General features: G+C 33.8%; 1 long non-coding RNA gene across 1 annotated transcript in view; it reads left to right on the plus strand.

The window, feature by feature from the left end:
* LOC141570405 (uncharacterized) overlaps positions 1 to 15,298 on the plus strand; it is a 226,791-nt gene extending 211,493 nt beyond the window's left edge. The window contains exon 3 of the long non-coding RNA XR_012494409.1: positions 15,106 to 15,298. This is a non-coding gene — a long non-coding RNA (uncharacterized LOC141570405). The remainder of the gene's footprint in view (positions 1 to 15,105) is intronic.
* Positions 15,299 to 17,105: the final 1,807 nt, after the last annotated feature.

The raw sequence follows: 17,105 nt of genomic DNA on the forward strand, positions 1-17,105 counted from the left end.
CTAGCCTCAAATATGTGTAGATGAGATCCAGATCATCACTGGACCTCATTTTGAGAAATCATTGCTCTAGCAAGTGTGATAAAGAAAGAGAGATTTCTTTAAATTTCTCTTTTTGAATGAGTTTGTAAAAAGTAGTATCAGTTATCTGAAATATTGGAAAATAACCCAGATAATGATTAAATCTTTACCCAAAATAGACTAAAACACTGATAGAAGTCACATTAAATTAACTTTGTTCTGTATAATGATAAAGGATTTCCCTTTATTATACAGGGAACCCTGATCTTGTAAGAGTCATACATTTAGGAGAGATTGTAAACTCTGTGAGGAAGTACTTTATATGCCACCAGATCATGGTTGTTTCACTCATCACTCACTAGCACTGATAATGAGTGGTATTTTTTCTCATTTGTTTCTTTACCTGCTAGGCTAATATAGGATTTCATGGTTTACTTAATTTTTATTTCTTTTATTACTAAAGAAATTAAATAATTCTTGTTGGCCATTTATATTCTTTAGATTTTATTGTGTATCATTTGCCCATTTTTTTTTTCTCATGGAGGTGTTGGAGTTTTGATTATTGGTTTGAAGAGCTCAATATATTAAAAAGATGTTAACCCTTTATTATATTTGTTGAAAATTTTTGTTATTCTTCAATTTTAAAATGTCATAGCAGACATTGCTAACTAAACCAAGATAAAGTTTTGGAATAATTTTCAGCACATCAACCAGACTGTAACTATCAAGAGATAGACTTTTTACACAAACTGAAATAAACCTTTTAATATTCCTGTTATATAGTTTTAATTTTTGAGTGATATTTTAATTGGATTTGTAATTAAGTCGCATTTAAAAGAATGTGCTTTAAAACAGTTTTGCTAGTAGGGGAATTATGTTTTTCTTTAACTCTCTGGGAAATCATTCTGGCCCTAGAGTCTTTCGTGGATATATATATATATATATATATATATATATATATATATATATGAAAACCCAGTATTATATTTTATATATAGATATATAATTATATGTGTGTGTGTGTATGTGTGTGTGTGTGTGTGTATATATATATATATATATATATATATATATATATATATATATATATATAATATAATACTGGGTCGTCTTCATTTTTGCTCCAAAAGACACATTAGAGCTGATGGTCCAGATAGGTCTTATTTTCAGGGAAACAGGGTATATAGATTTGTGTGTGTGTATATATATATATTCTGTACCCAATAATTCCAAGTAGTTTAAGACATTGCAGGTTTACTTTTGCAGTTTGCTGTGTTGTGACTATTGTTTGCTTCTTCTTTGAATGGAACCATGTTCCTGGGTTTACAGTGCTGGGATTGCTTTAAATTAATTTACACTTTCTTTCTTCTGTGTTCTGAGAGAACAGAGGTAGTTTTTTGATACATAAAACTAACTTAATCCAGTGTAGACATAAACATTAAAATTGTCAGTTTCAAAACTTAGAGTAGAAGTTCAGGCAGGTTACTAGACCTCTCTGTCCTCTAGACATAGTTGCCTTCTTGCTGTTCTTAAAATAACCTGAATCTACTTCTGCATCAGGGTCTTTGAACCCTATTCCTTCCTCTTAAAATGATCGTACCCTAGACTTCACATGCAGGTTCACCCTATAATTTCACTGAAGTCTCTGCTCAAATTTGATCTCCTTAGAGAGTTTTAAAAAGAGTCTCTGTCCATGTAATATTCTGCTTCATTTTTCTTGAAACCACTTTTCATTACTTAACAATTCTTATATAATATGTAATCTATAATTTATTATATATATTGGTTTGTCTCTGTGTATGTGTTACATACACAGTGGTGTCTCCAGCTCCAAAAACGTTTGTTGAATTAAATGTAAAAGTGAATCTAAAGTAGTAAAATAAAATTACATATTATATGTATCTTTTAAAATAGTTTTACTGTCAAATTTCACCAATGTAATACTGGCAAAATAGGGGGCGGGGCAATAAGTATGAACATTCTGAGTATAACTTTATCTTGGTGCCCTGAAACTCAACTAAATTACGTACAATAATAAAAAATACTATCTTAATAATTCATTAAAACTTACTTGATATGATCACCAAGATAATCATTTGACAATGATTCTTTCATTCATCATATACATCATCAAATCTTCACTTCAATTCTCTAGGCACTATCCATACACCTGCTAATAGAGGCTATTGATTATACAATTATAGACCAATTGTTACTTTTGTTTAAAAAGAGTTCCACTTCCCTCATTTCTTATTGATATAAGCTATGTTGACCGGATTAATTTTCCAGAAGCAAACTGAAATGTAATACTTGACATCGGGCTTCTGAGGCTACTCAAATTCATGCTTCTACTAACTCTTTTTATCATTGGCTTTTTTTCAGCTCATCAAATAGAAATTGATTTCCTAGAATTACTCAATATTTAGATAATGGTGAAATGGTTGTGGATTCTGACAGTTTATTATTTATCTTTATTATATGGGTTGCTAAGTTGTGTATCAAAATATTGAAGAAATCACCTCTCTCTCTCTCTCTCCACACACACACACACACACACACACACACACACACATATGTTTATAGAGGTCGGACAGTTCAATTTGTGAACTCATCCTAGAAATATTGCTACATACCTCATTGCTGAATATCACTATAGTCACCTTCGAAGTACTCCCCTTGGGAAGCTATGCACCAAAGCTAGCGCATAGTTCTAGCCTTCAAAGCAACTTTGGAACTCTTTTTCTGGAATTGCCCTCAGAGCTGTCATCGTATTACTCTTGATGTCCTGAATGTCATCAAAATGTCTTCCTTTCAATATTTCCTTTATCTTCAGGTAAAGAAAGAAGTCATTGAGGGTCAGATCAGGTGAGTAGGGAGGGTGTTCCAATACAGTTATTTGTTTGCTGGTTAAAAACTCCCTCACAGACAGGGCCATGTGAGCTTGTGCATTGTCACGATACAAGAGCCATGAATTGTTGGGGAAAAGTTCAGGTTGTTTGCTTCTAACTTTTTCACACAGCCTTTTCAGCACTTTGAAAGAGTAACTTGGTTAACAGTTTGTCCAGTTGGTACAAATTCATAATGAATAATCCTTCTGATATCAAAAAAGATTAGCAACATCTTTGCAACAAATTAGCGAACTTAATTGTCAGATCTCATATATCCTAGTTCTGTGTTTTTACCAGATAATGAATGCTGTTACTATTCATTTTATGAACTCTATCTCCTCTAAACCCCCTATTTGATTGTTTTTATTATTCATTTGATACTTGTCTTATGTTAAATATATTTCCCATGTATCATTCAACTAGATAATTCTTTAGAGCAGATACCATGCCTTATTTTTTTTTAATTGGAACTCCCAGTGCCTAGTACAATGTCTAAGACAGTGCTTAACATAGTAGGCAGTAAATATTTTTCTTAAGAGTTTGACTTGCTTGATTTTAATCTATAGTTTTGTGTCCCCATAACTCTACCATTACTGCTACTGATTTGTTACGGTTTGTAATATTAAGCTTATTTTTGAGTGCTTACTGTGTTCCAGGGTTGTGCTAATGTCTTCAATACTAATTTTAAGATGTAGTGTCATTTTACAAGTTAAGAAACTGAGTCCTGGAGTGACCTGCCCTGATCACTTAGCCAGTAAGTGTTGGTCAAATTCTGATTTGAATTGAAAGGCTAACTGGTTTCACTGGACTAAACATCCAAGTCACATTCCTGAGCCCCTGAACCCTGTGTCTTTAAAAGAGAGTAGACTGGTAAGTAAGGATCTTGACATGTTTTTTTTTTTTTCATGGTGACCACCCCATTTCCTTATCTTCTCTCTTCTTCCTTGTCTTACACGTGAAACAGAAATACTGTTTCACATTATGAGAATGATATGATACATAAGAAAAAGAAATAAAAAATCAAGATACAAATAATAGTATAATAATGAACATTAATAAAAGCTGATTTGAAAATTAAGTATCTTCCCCAGAGTGATGAAAGAGTAACAGGTTAGTTTATGATGAGCAGGTTAAAATTGTTTCAAAGGGATTTTGATTCAAGTTAGAATCTTTTGGACTTTTCTCTGAAATACCCGCAAAATAAAACAAAAACAACATAAAACATAAACAAGGCAAACAGGCTTCTTTATATCAGCAAATTTATTTAAAATGTTCCTTTTATTGTTGAATGCAGTGAAATATCTTTGCATCATTACAACTGTGTTTTTCCTACCCCACGGGAAAATCACTTTGAAGAATGCAGCAAATTATTTTGTATACTACATCCAAGGCTACTGAACCAGAAGAATAAGGACATACTGCTTGTGAGTTCAGCTGGATCAATAGCTCAGTCCTGGGATTTGCTTGTCTGCTGGATACTGAATGAAAAGCACTAAGCTGCCAGTTTGTACCATGGATATTTAAGACCCCAATACAGCCAAGAGACATTTTTCATAAGACAGAAAGCAACCTGTAAAAATGTTCAGCACACAACATATAGAGACTATGAAATGTATTTGGCATGTCATGTAGGAAATTCTCCCTTTCTGTCCTATTACTCAAGAAAAAGAACGTGCATGTGGGCACACACACACACACACACACTCACACACACACACAAAACCATACATAGAAGCATATATTTGTAGAATGCCTCTATTCCAAAGGCCTCAAAGCACTCCATAGACATGACCAAATCCATTCTTATATCTCTGTGAATAAAAAGTGAGTGGTTGTGATTACCTACTTTTTCCTGCTGGAGAGAATTATGCAGCTGGCCACGTAGGCTCAGGAGCCAGTTTCCTCCATTTCTCACTTTCTCAACTGCCCTCTTCGCCATTGTAGACTGCTTGCATAGTATGTGTGCAACTTGATGAGTCACCAAGTCAGAGTTCTGACTAGGATTTGTTCCTGTCTGTTTTTCTGCCACTCCTAACTTTTTCTCAATAACATCCCTGTAGGTCCTGATATCATAGCAACAAGATATGCAAGCAGACGTATTAGATAGGAAGAAAGCAGCATGAAGATACTAGATCCAGGCTTTTACGCTTAGCTTTAGATCTCTGTGGTACTGTCACTGTTCTGAACACGAAAGACTCTCCAAAGTGGTATTTAGAAACTGCCATCAGAAAAGGGGCAATACAAACAAAGCAATTAAAAATGGAAAAATAAAAGTCATCCACCTGAAAAACAGATATGCACTGAGGTGACAAACAAATTTCTGGCAGTTGGCTGTACTTATTAATCTTACCCTCTTGTCTGTACTCAGAGCAGAAACATGCAATCAGAGTGATAGGATAAGTGAAAGCTCTCAACATCCCATTCAGGCTCAGTTGCCTTCCTGAGGCTCTAGTAGAGCTTTCCTGGCATGGAGCCCACCCAGGATCTGCAAGAGAAGGAGTGTTACCTCTTGAATCTCTGTCACTGAAAAGTGGCCCTTGCCTTTGGCATTTCCCCTGACTTCAGCTTCTGCTTCAAGCAGTGGTGCAGTGACTAAACTGACAGAAATAATGTAAAAGAAAAGTGTGAAAATGTTTGGCACCCTTTCACTGTAGCAAAAAGGAAAATTCTGTGTTGATTTCACAATTTTTACTGCACATTTGACTCAGGACTTTGAGTCTGACCATCAGCCAGGGGAGTAAGGAGGGATTTCCTTTTCTTTCCCTTTCATTTCCACTTTCTCTTCTCTCTTCCCCTTCCTCCCTCCTCCTCCCTCCTCCTCCTCCTCCACCACCACCACCTCTTTCTTCTCTCTCTTTCTAGAAATGATTCTTTGATACTTTTTTAAAGAAAATATCAAAGATTAGTGATTTACTATATCTGTGCTGAGACAGTGATCCTGAGTCACATAGCTGTCAATCTCTGTACTCAGAATATTCTTTCAAGAAGGAGCAAACAGAAGTGGCCTAGATGTAGGTTTACCAAATGGTTAATGTAGCACAATATCTGCAATCAAATGAGAGTCCAAATTTCTGCTTAACCTGTTAAATTGTATGACCTTGGGTAAATTGCGTAATGTCTCTGGGCCTCAAATTTCTCCTCAGTAAATTACTACTAATAATGTCTATGTCATAAGGTTGTGGTGAGGATTAAATTAGATACTGTATATAAATGGCTAAATTTAGTGCCAGGAATTAAGTAAGCCCTTAATGAATGGTGTGCGATTGGTATTTCTTGATGGTCCAAATTTTTCTTTTCCTAGAACCAATAAAACTTAGAAATAGTGGACTGTAAAAAATTGTTTTGCTTACGACAAGGGTACATTAATATGTATAACATGGCTAGTTGTAAGGGTTTCTTCTTACAAGTACAGTTTATGTTGGCTTTTACCTGCTAATTCTGAATGGATTTGTCTAGATAGGTGCCAAAGAAACATACAAAGAAATGAACCAAAAATAAAATGGAAAAGACCAAATTGGGAAGAATGACTAGAAAAGGGGCAGGCCAAAGTATAACAGAAAAGCCAATTCTATGTTAAAGCATATGGTATGTGGGTTAAAAACAAGGACTGTAGATTTAGACACAGCCAGCTTCAAATTTTCCCTGTGCTACTTACTGTTTGTATAGCCATGGGTAAAATAATTTAATTTCTCTAAATGTCCCCTGCCCCTTTTTCCTTCAGAAATATTAGAATGTTAACTACATCAGAGGGTGTTGGAAGTATTAAACAAGTATAATATATGTCAATTAAACTGAGAAGTTTCTTTTCTATTGTAATAATTCCCTAAACTCCGTTGTAACCATCTCACTCACATCATTCAACATTGTAAAACAAAGATATACATAATATAAACAAATAATGGGCTACATAAAAAAGCCAAACACTTTTAGGTATAAAGTAATTTAAATAATATTTTAATGTCTTATTTTCTGTTATTTAATTTTCCAAAACAAATGAAGTGTTCAATTTAGCACCAAATCTGAGCACACAACATTCTAGCTCCTAACCTACCAGCACATTATATTTTTACCTATAAAATTTAAAGTCTATTCAAAAATGCTAAACAAAAGTATCTGTACCAATACCCATTTCAACCATATTTGTTGGTTAAACATGGACTCCTGACTGATTTTACTGAGAAGTGGAATTGAGAATGCAAGGAACAACCAGCTCATCAATACTATATAGCATTGTTTTTATAAGTGGACAGCAAATTGAGCTCAAACACCATTTAGCGCAGTAAATGTTCTATAAGGTAAAGCCTTCTTATCATACTTTCAAATATCTGAGGGGAAAATATAAATAGTAAAATATTTTAAATGGCATTACAAATGTCCACCTAAGGCCATACTTAAAAAAAAAAGAGCACTGGAAATAAGAGTGCTACAAATAGACTTTATAGTTTTGCTTTACGGATAGCATGGTAGTTTTTTTTTTTTTTTTTTTTTAATATGTAAAACTATAGAAAATTGCTACTAATATTCAAGTGATCTCTAAGTTACCTGTTGTTTTTGGAAGTTCAAAAAGTTTTTATAAAACTGCTGATGTCAATGTAGCTTTCAGACATAGACAGGTGGATTAGGTTTGATTTAAAAAATAAGACTATCCAACTAACAGATTACTTGGTACTATTTTAGTTTAAATTAAAAAATGAACTTCTTCAGTAAAATTTTGGGTTGAGATGGGGAAAAAAATACATTTTCAGCTTGTTCTAAATCTTCCTAACTAAATTTCTATTTCTAATTGATAACACATTTTCAAACAACCAGCAAAATGTCACATAAAAAGCTCTTTTCTATATTAATGGAAAACATTATAATTCTACAGAAATTATTTTGAAAAATTTAGAGCAAATATTATGGTTTAGTTTTTTGAAAATTTTTATCGAGTTTTTGGGGTGACACTGATTAGTAAAATTATATAGGTTTCAAGTGTACATTTCTAAAATACATCATCTATATATTGCATTGTGTGTTCAATACCCAGAGTAAGTTCTCCTTCCATCACTATATATTTGATCCCCTTTTTCCTCTTTTACCACCCCTTACCCCCTTACCCACTAAACTGTTGTTTGTGACTATGAGTTTTTGTTTGTTTCTTTGTTTGTCTTGTTCGTTTGTTGCTTTCAGTTTTATATCCCACAAGTGAGTGAAATCATATGGTTCTTTTTCCATCTGACTTCTCTTAGCACGATATTCTCAAGATCCATTCATGTTGTTACAATGGCAATATTTCATCTTTTCTTATGGCAGACTAGTATTCCATTGTGTATATATACCACAACTTCTTATCCAATCATCTATCAAAAGACGTTTTGGTTGTTTGCATGACTTGGCCAACATGAATAATGCTGCATTGAACATTAGGGTACATAAATCTTTATGACTAAAAGTTTTCAGATTTTGGGGGTATATTCCCAGAAGAGGAATTGCTGGAGCATGTGGGTAATTGTATTCTTAAGTTTTTGAGGAACCTCCATATTGGTTTCCATAGCAGCTATACCGATTTACATTCCCACTAACAGTGTATGAGCATTGCTTTTTCTCCATAGCCTTTCTAACACTTATTTGTCCCGTTGATAATAGCCATTTTGAAAGGTGTGAGGTGGTATCTCACTGTGTTTTTGATTTACTTTCCCCTAATAGCTAGTGAAGATGAACATTTTTTTCATATATCTGTTGGCCATTTTCATGTCTTCTTGCGAGGACTATCTGTTGAGGTCCTGTGCCCATTTTTTAATTGGATTGTTTGTTTTTATGTTGTTGAGTTGTATGAGTCCTTTTTAACCCCTTATTGGAGGTGTTCTTTGTAAATGTCTTCTCCCATTCGGTTTGTTGCCTCTTTGTTTTGTTGATGGTTTCCTTTGCTGTGCAGAAGCTTTTTAGTTTGCTATAGTCCCATTCATTTATTTTTACTTTTACTTCCGTTTCCTTTAAAGTCAAATTCATAAAATGCTCTTTGAACCCAAGGTCCGTAAGTTTAGTACCTATGCTTTCTTCTATGCAATTTATTGTTTCAGTTCTTATGTTTAGGTCTTTGATCCATTTTGAGTTAATTTTGGTTTATGGTGATAGCAGTCTAGCTTCATTCTTTTGCCTGTGGCTTTCTAATTTTCCCAGCACCATTTTTAAAGAGGTTTTCTTTTCTCCATTGTATGTTTTTGGCTCCTTTGTTGAAAATTATATGCCAGTATACATATGGGTTTATTTCTGTGTTTTCAGTTCTAATCCCATTGGTCTGTGTGTCCGTTTTTCTGCCAACACCATGCCGGTTTGATTATTGTCTCTTCGTAGTATAAGTTGGAGTTCAGGGAGTGTGATACCTCCAGCCTTGTTCTTCTTTCTTAAGATTGCTTTGGCTATTTGGGGTGTTTTGTGACTTCACATAAATCTGATGATTTTTTAAAAATTCTATTTCTTGAAAAAATGCCATTGGGATTTTGATGGTGATTGCCTTACATCTGTATATTGCTTTGGGTAATATGGCCATTTTAACTATGTTGATTTTTCTAATCTGTGAACACAGAATTTCTTTCCATTTCTTTACATCTTCTTAAATTTCTTTTAATAATGTCTTATAGTTTTAGTGTATAGGTTTTTCACATCATTTGTTAAATTTATTCCTAAGTATTTCGTTCTTTTGAAATTGCAAAAGGAATTATTTTTTTCATTCCTTTTTCTGAGATTTCATTGTTAGTGTATAAGAATGCAATGGATTTTTGTACATTGATTTTATGTCCTGCAACTTTACTGTATTTGTTTATTGTTTCTAATAGTTTTTTGGTGGAGTCTTTAGGGTTTTCTATATAAAGAATCATGTTTCTGGGCTTCCAATTCTATTCCATTATTCTGTGTGTCTGTTTTTTTGCCAGTATCATATTGTTTTGATTATTGATGTTCTGTAGTACAAGCAGAAATCAGGGAGTGTGATACTGCCAGCATTGTTCTTTTTTCTTAGGATTGCTTTGGCTATTCGGGGTCTTTTGTGGTTCCATATAAATCTGATGATTTTTTGTACTATGTGTTTGAAAATGCCATTGAAATTTTGATGGGGATTGCATTAAATCTGTATATTGCTTTGTGTAACATGGCCATTTTAAGTATGTTGATGCTTCCAATCCATGAACAAGGAATGTGTTTCCATTTCTTTGTGTCTTCTTCAGTTTCTTTTAAAAATGTCTTGTAGTTTTCAGTGCATAGGTCTTTCATATCCTTGGTTAAATTTATTCCTAGGTATTTTACTCTTTTTGTTGCAATTGTAAAAGGATTTTTAAAAAATTTCTCTTTCTGAGATTTCATTGTTAGTATGTAAGAATGCAATGGATTTCTGTATGTTGATTTTCATTGCATCTTTATTTACGGTGGCCAAGACATGGAAACAACCAAAGTGTCCTTCAATAGATGATTGGATAAAGAAGTTGTGTATATATACACAATGGAATACTATTCTGCCATAAGAAAAGATGAAATAGTGCCATTTGCAACAACATGGATGGATCTTGAGATTAATATGTTAAGTGAAATAAGTCAGACAGAAAAAGTTGAGAACCATATGATTTCACTGGTATGTGGGATACAAAGCTGAAAGCAACAAAGGAAAAAGACAAACAAAGAATCAAAAACTCATGGACACAGACAATAGTTTAGTGGTTACCAGAGGGTAAGGGGGGAAGGGAGTGGTAGATGAGGGTAAACAGGGTTTTGTAATGTTCGCCTCATAAAATGAATTAGGAAGTATTATCTCTTCTTTAAGTGTTTAGAAGGCTTGGAGGAGGACAAGTATTAAATCATATTTGAATGTTTGGTAGAATTCACTAGTACCTGGTCCTGGACTTTTACTTTTGCGGAGGTTTTGGATGATTGTTTCAATTTCCTTACTGTTGACTGGTCTATTTAGATTTTCAGTTTCTTTGTGATTCAGTCTAGAAAGGTTACAGATTTCTAAGAACTTGTCCATTTCTTCTAGGTTATTGAATTTGGTGGCATATAGTCCTTCATAGTATTCTTGTATGATCCTTTGTAGTCAACGAGAACTTCCCAAACCTATGAAAAAAACTGGATCCTCAGATTCAAGCAGCAAACAGAACACCTAATTACCACAATCCTAACAGGCCTTTTATTGAAGCTGTCAAAAATTAATGACAAAGAAAGAATTCTTGAGTCAGTCAGGGAAAAGAAGATAGGAACCTATAAAGAAAAGCCCATTAGATTATAATCAGATTTTTCGGCAGAAACTACAAGCTAGGAGGGAGAGGAATCAAATATTCAAACTATTGAAAGAAAGAAATTAGCAGCCAAGAATAATATATCCTGCAAAGTTATCTTTTAGATATGAAGGAGAAATGAAGACCTTTCCAGATATACAGAAGCTGAGGGAATTTTGCACCACAAGTCTTGCATTACAAAAAATACTGAAGGAGGTTATTCTACCTGAAACAAAAAGACAAAAGAATACAAACCCATGAGTAAGATTACTAATAGACAGACAGAAGCAGGAAATGGCAACCCTCACTCAAAATAGGGCACTATACACTTAACTTAAAGGGTAAAGAAGATAAAAACATTAAAAAAGAAGAAAGAGAAGAGGAAGACAATTTGCTACTGCAACTCAGAAATGAACTCACAGGCTAAATTGGGATAATTTGTGACAACTAAATCATAAAATGGGAGGGAATAAAGGTCTGAATTTGTGAAGGGGAGTGGAGATAAAATGCATGCTGAAGACAAAGGACTACTATACACATGAAACTTTCTTTTACATAAACTTAATGGTAACCACTTAAAACAAATTCAGAATTGAGACATGTAACATAAAAAAAAGAGGAAACAGAGGGGGAAAAAAATCATAGAATACCACCAAACTGAAATAAAATACAGAAACAGAAAGGCAAAGAAACAATGGAGACACTGAGCTACCAGATAAAAAGATAAAATGGCTATAGGAAATCCTCATATTATCAGTAATCACCCTAAATGTAAATGGACTGAACTCACCAATAAAAAAAGCATGGAGTAGCTGATTGGATCAAAAAATAAAACCCAACCATATGCTTTCTCTAAGAGACACATCTCAGCTACAAGGACAAATACAGACTCAGAGTAAAATGGTGGAAAACAATACTCCAAGCAAATGGCATCTAGAGAAAAGTGGATATAACAAAATTTACTCATATATCAGATGAAACATACTTCAGGACAAAAAAGGTAGCAAGAGACAAAGATGAACATTTAATAATGATAAAGGAGACAATACAACAAGAAGACATAACACTTATCAATATATATGCTCCCAATTAGGGAGTACCAAAATATATAAAGCAACTACTAACAGAACTAAAGGGAGAAACTGACACAAACACAATTATAATAGGAAACCTAAATACGCCATTGACAGCTATGGATGAATCATGCAAATAAAACGGAAATATCATCCTTAAATGACACGTTAGACCAAATGGACATAATTGACATTGGTAGAGCATTTCATCCTAGAACACCAAGCTATACTTTCTTTTTTAGCGCATAGGGTACATTCTTAAGGACAGACCATATGTTGGGACACAAAACTAGCCTCAGCAAGTTTAAGAAGATTGAAATCATACCAAGCATATGCTCTGACCACAGTGCTTTGAAATTGGACATTAACTGCAAAAAAAAAAAAAAAAAAAAAAAAAATGGCAGGAAAAAACACAAACACGCATCTTCCCATTGCTGGGAATGCTTTTCCCCCCTCATACACTCATGGCTTATTCTTGATTTTTTTCAGTCTCTTATCAAGTATCCTCTTCTAACAGAACTCTTTCTTGCTTACCTTATTTAGATACTCTACCTTTCCCCTCCACCATTCATTTGCTGATACCCTCCATGCCTTCTTCTTTTTCTTTACCACTATTACCTTTTAATGTACAACAGAGTTTACTTGCTTTTTGTTTGTTCCTTTGTTATCAATTTCCCTAAAATGTAGGGATGAACAGGGATTTCCTTTTTTAACTTATTGTTATATCCCAGTTTTTACAGCCTCACAGGCAAAGAGTAGTTACGTAATAAATATTTGCTGATTAAATAGATGAAATATATTACATGATTAGCAAAAGTAGTTTTACGATAAAGAAAATATACTAATATTATAATAATAATAGAACCTTTTTTTTTGGAAGGACTCATGTCTTAATTACTTCTGCAGCACCTACCTTAGTTTCTGCACAAAAAAATGCTCAATAAATAGGATGACTATATGTCCTAGTTTACTCATGTGGTCTCAGCATTAATTTTAATGGCACCTCCTTTAATTTTCACAAGGGTCTCAGGACAATAATATCCTCTGATGAATAAATGTCTTATGAATGAAATATTAAAGACTACTGTGAAAAAGCAGAGCTTTTTGAGGTATATCCTACTTTCAACACTCCCTCCCAGCTAATTATGAGTTTAATTAGTAAAGTTTCCAATTTTCCTGATTTTTACCTCCTGTAGCTGTCTTAGTTTTATATTGTCATTGAATTCCATAATAAATATATATATATGTTTATTATATATACATATGTTTATTATATATGTGTTCATTATATATACATATATGTTTATTATACATACATATGTATATATGTATATATTGTATATGTGTGTGTGTGTGTGTGTATATATATATATATATATATATATATATATATATATATATATGTAGGAATGGATGATTCAGTTCACTTATAAAGTATTTACTGAGTCCCTGCAATGTGTTTGGTCTTTTAAGGGGCTCCCTATCTGGTACAGGTACTAATGGAATATTAGAGCCAATTTCACAAGTATAAGTTATTATTAATTATTTTCAGAAACATTTTGAGAAAAAGAAAAAATGCTTTTAATGCAAATAAGAAAAATAAAATTAACATAAATTGGAGTGTTCTAAAATAACTATGATGCTCCTAGAAGTCTTCCCAACTTTGCTCTACCATAAACTCCCCATAATCACAGCACCCTAAAAATGACACTCAGAATTTGGTATTCATTTAGTCTTTATTTTTGTGAATATTTAAACCCTTTATATTTTATATAAAATTTTGTGTCCTAGTTTTATTCATTATTGTAGGTACTTTCAGACCACTACAAGTCACATTATGTTATAAACACACATCATACTTATAAATATGTATATAATTTATTTACATTGCTAAATCAATACTTTATTGTAGACATTTGATTTATTATTACTTTTAATTATAGAAAAATCCTGTAATAAATGTCCATTTGCCTCTGAATTACTTTATATTTTGATTTCCTTTGAGTAATAAAAGTAGAATAATTCAGTCCCAGGGTTGGAGCTAAACTTTTTATGGCTTCTGATATAATCTTCTCAAATGTTTGTACTAATTTGTAGTATTGACAACAGCTTAGAATGCTATAGTTTATTGTCTAAATTTAACCTTCCTCTTCACTAAATTGGATATTATTATTTTGTCTTCTGTAACTAGAGGAGAGATGAAAAATATGCTGACTAGATAAAAGGCCAACAGCTACTGTGATGCATATACTTATTTTTAGTGCGTATTGGCCTGATAATATAATTTAGTGGTTATCAGCTGAGATTTCAGTTAAAATTAGAGCCAAATCTCACTTTTGCTTAGTATCTGCTAGAATTTTAATTTTATACCAATTATATAACCTCTCTGAACCGTAGTTTGCTAAGATGGATGTAATTCCTACTTCATAGACTTGCCACAGGCTAATTATTATAAAACTTCTAGCAGAGTGCCTGTACTTAGTAGGCACACAAAATATTATAGCTATTATTAAGAAAAAGGAAATTAGGCTAGGAGGGTAATTAGGGTACATCTTGTTGTTTTTACCTGATGCTCTTAATATTTATAAGTTAAATTGTTTTCCTATATGTTGATTGACTATAATTATACATTCTTATGATATTGCTCAGGATTGATTCCTCATTTATGTGTGACAGAAACCATTGCAAAATAATTTTAGGAAAATTACAACCATTGATTCGTGTGACTAGTTAACTCATGGGTGGATTTGGATTTGGCTTTCATAGATTCAGAGACTCAAATGATGTTGTCGGTCTCGGTTTCTCTCTCCCTTTTGCTCTAGCTGTCACTCTCACTGCTTCTGCTCCGCTCCTTGTAAAGTGGTCTCATTCTCTCCTATGCAGACAGACACCGTCCATGTGGCTAAGCAACAATTCACCAGTGGTTCCAGGCTTCCTCATTCCAGCCCAACACAGTGGAAAGAGAGCTGCTATCTCCAAACAACTGTGATGAAATCTTCTGGGCTCTATCATCTAACCCCCCCACCCCAGTTACAATCCAGCCAGCTTTTTTCAGGAGGAGCACTAAATCCTAAAGCATCCATGGTATGTACTGAATAAACTTGCTTTTTTCACTTCTAGAAAGGGCTAATTTTGTATCTTGAATTATTTTCTGAGTTCTATGTCTCAGATGAAGAACTTTGGTTGAGAAAGTCTAAAGACAAATGTGAATGACCAGTCCAAGATCAGAGAGGTGAGTAGAAATGGAACTCCTTCTTGGATATCAACAAAAACTATAGCTACCACCAATGCTTAGCTGATGACACTACAGAGAATATTGTTGGCATGCCTGGAAGAATATTGGTATGCTGGTTTCTCTGGTGATTCATTTCCCAAGATACTCCCCACCAGGCACTGAAGTGAAGCTGTTATCATTGCCACCTTCTGGGGCTCAGAGGAAGCAGGGTTATGCCAAGTGTATTGTTCTGGCCGGCTTCCCATATCTTCTTCTTGAGCTCTTTATTGAAGTGCCTCAAAAATTGGGGGAAGAACTTTCTGAGGTGAAAAAATAGTAATATTTTTCTTGGTTGCTGGAGTAACATTCATACTTTGCCACAAAATGTCCCCGGGTGCCACTGTCAGAGCCATAATAAAGCTCGTTTGTCAGTTCCAATGTGACGTTTCTTCTGTTTTTATATAATGCTTCTTAGATTGCAATCCTTAGACAATAATCATTGTCAGCAGGCTCATCTTGGAAAACAAAGGAAGGCATGAGCATTCAATGCCCCAAATCTGAATTGTTCCATTTGCTCTAAGCAGCGTGTGCACCTGCTGAGGTGTGAGCTGCCTGCCATCAGTGTCATTTCAATGCGTAGCATGATCGACTTTCCTTCTGCTATGAACAAGGCCCAAATTTTCATTCCATTTCTAGGACTGTTTGACTGGCCTGTGTTTTCTTTTTTGTATATGTATATGTGTGTGGCAAGTTCTTGCTCAGAAAGCTATTACCTCTCTTATTTTGAAGGTTACAAGTCACATTAGGCTGGAGCTGTGAGGGTTTTGCTGAATCCTTGGTGAAAAGCAATCATTGCTGCTAAGCTTCCTTCATTGATACTTACATACATTTTGACAAGAGTATGCTTTAGCACAAATTATGTTATCTTGTTTATGCCTTTGTCTTATTCTAAAAATCTCAATTTTAGATATGGAAATCCAAGTGGAAGATGAGGTCCTGATGTCAGCCAGTAGTGATTTCTAGCTTCTTTTATTTCTAAATTAGATACTTTAAATTAAAGAGGTTAAATCACCTGCAAATTGTCTGTGGACTGAGAAAAGGAAAAAAATACAATAATAGACTTCCTCATTTATAATAGAGCCTCTTTTTTTGTGTGTGTAAAATTTCCAGCTAATTTGGACTAAAGCTTTTGTGCCGATATTTAATTATTCAGATAATTACCTTAATTTGCCAATGGAAATACAGCTACACCTAAATAGAGTTAAAGTTGGGAATGTAGCCCAGTGCTTTTGATTTTGTTTTATTACTTTACTCAGAATATTGCCTTCTTCAATCCTTTATTGTTCTCTGTACACTTTTATTCCAGGCTAATTTATTTTTATAGCCCCAAATTGTACCCCTATGTGAATGAAGTCTAAACTATGGATAATTTCAATTCTGTCTTCTCCAACTATGTACCTCTATCTTTCCAGATGCCTACTGGACACATCCATTTGAATCACCAAAAACTCAAAGTCCATGTACCTAAAATCAAGCTGTTAATCCAGAAATCACATTTTAGATTAATTTTCCAGGCTTCCTGCATCTCTCTATGGTATCAATCTGTATTTTCCTTTCCAGCTACTTTCTCTTCCTTTCCTTATAGCTCAATTCTTCAGAGTTGTTTTTA

This window comes from Rhinolophus sinicus, linkage group LG03 (genome assembly GCF_036562045.2).
Source record: "Rhinolophus sinicus isolate RSC01 linkage group LG03, ASM3656204v1, whole genome shotgun sequence".
Lineage (NCBI taxonomy): Eukaryota > Metazoa > Chordata > Mammalia > Chiroptera > Rhinolophidae > Rhinolophus > Rhinolophus sinicus.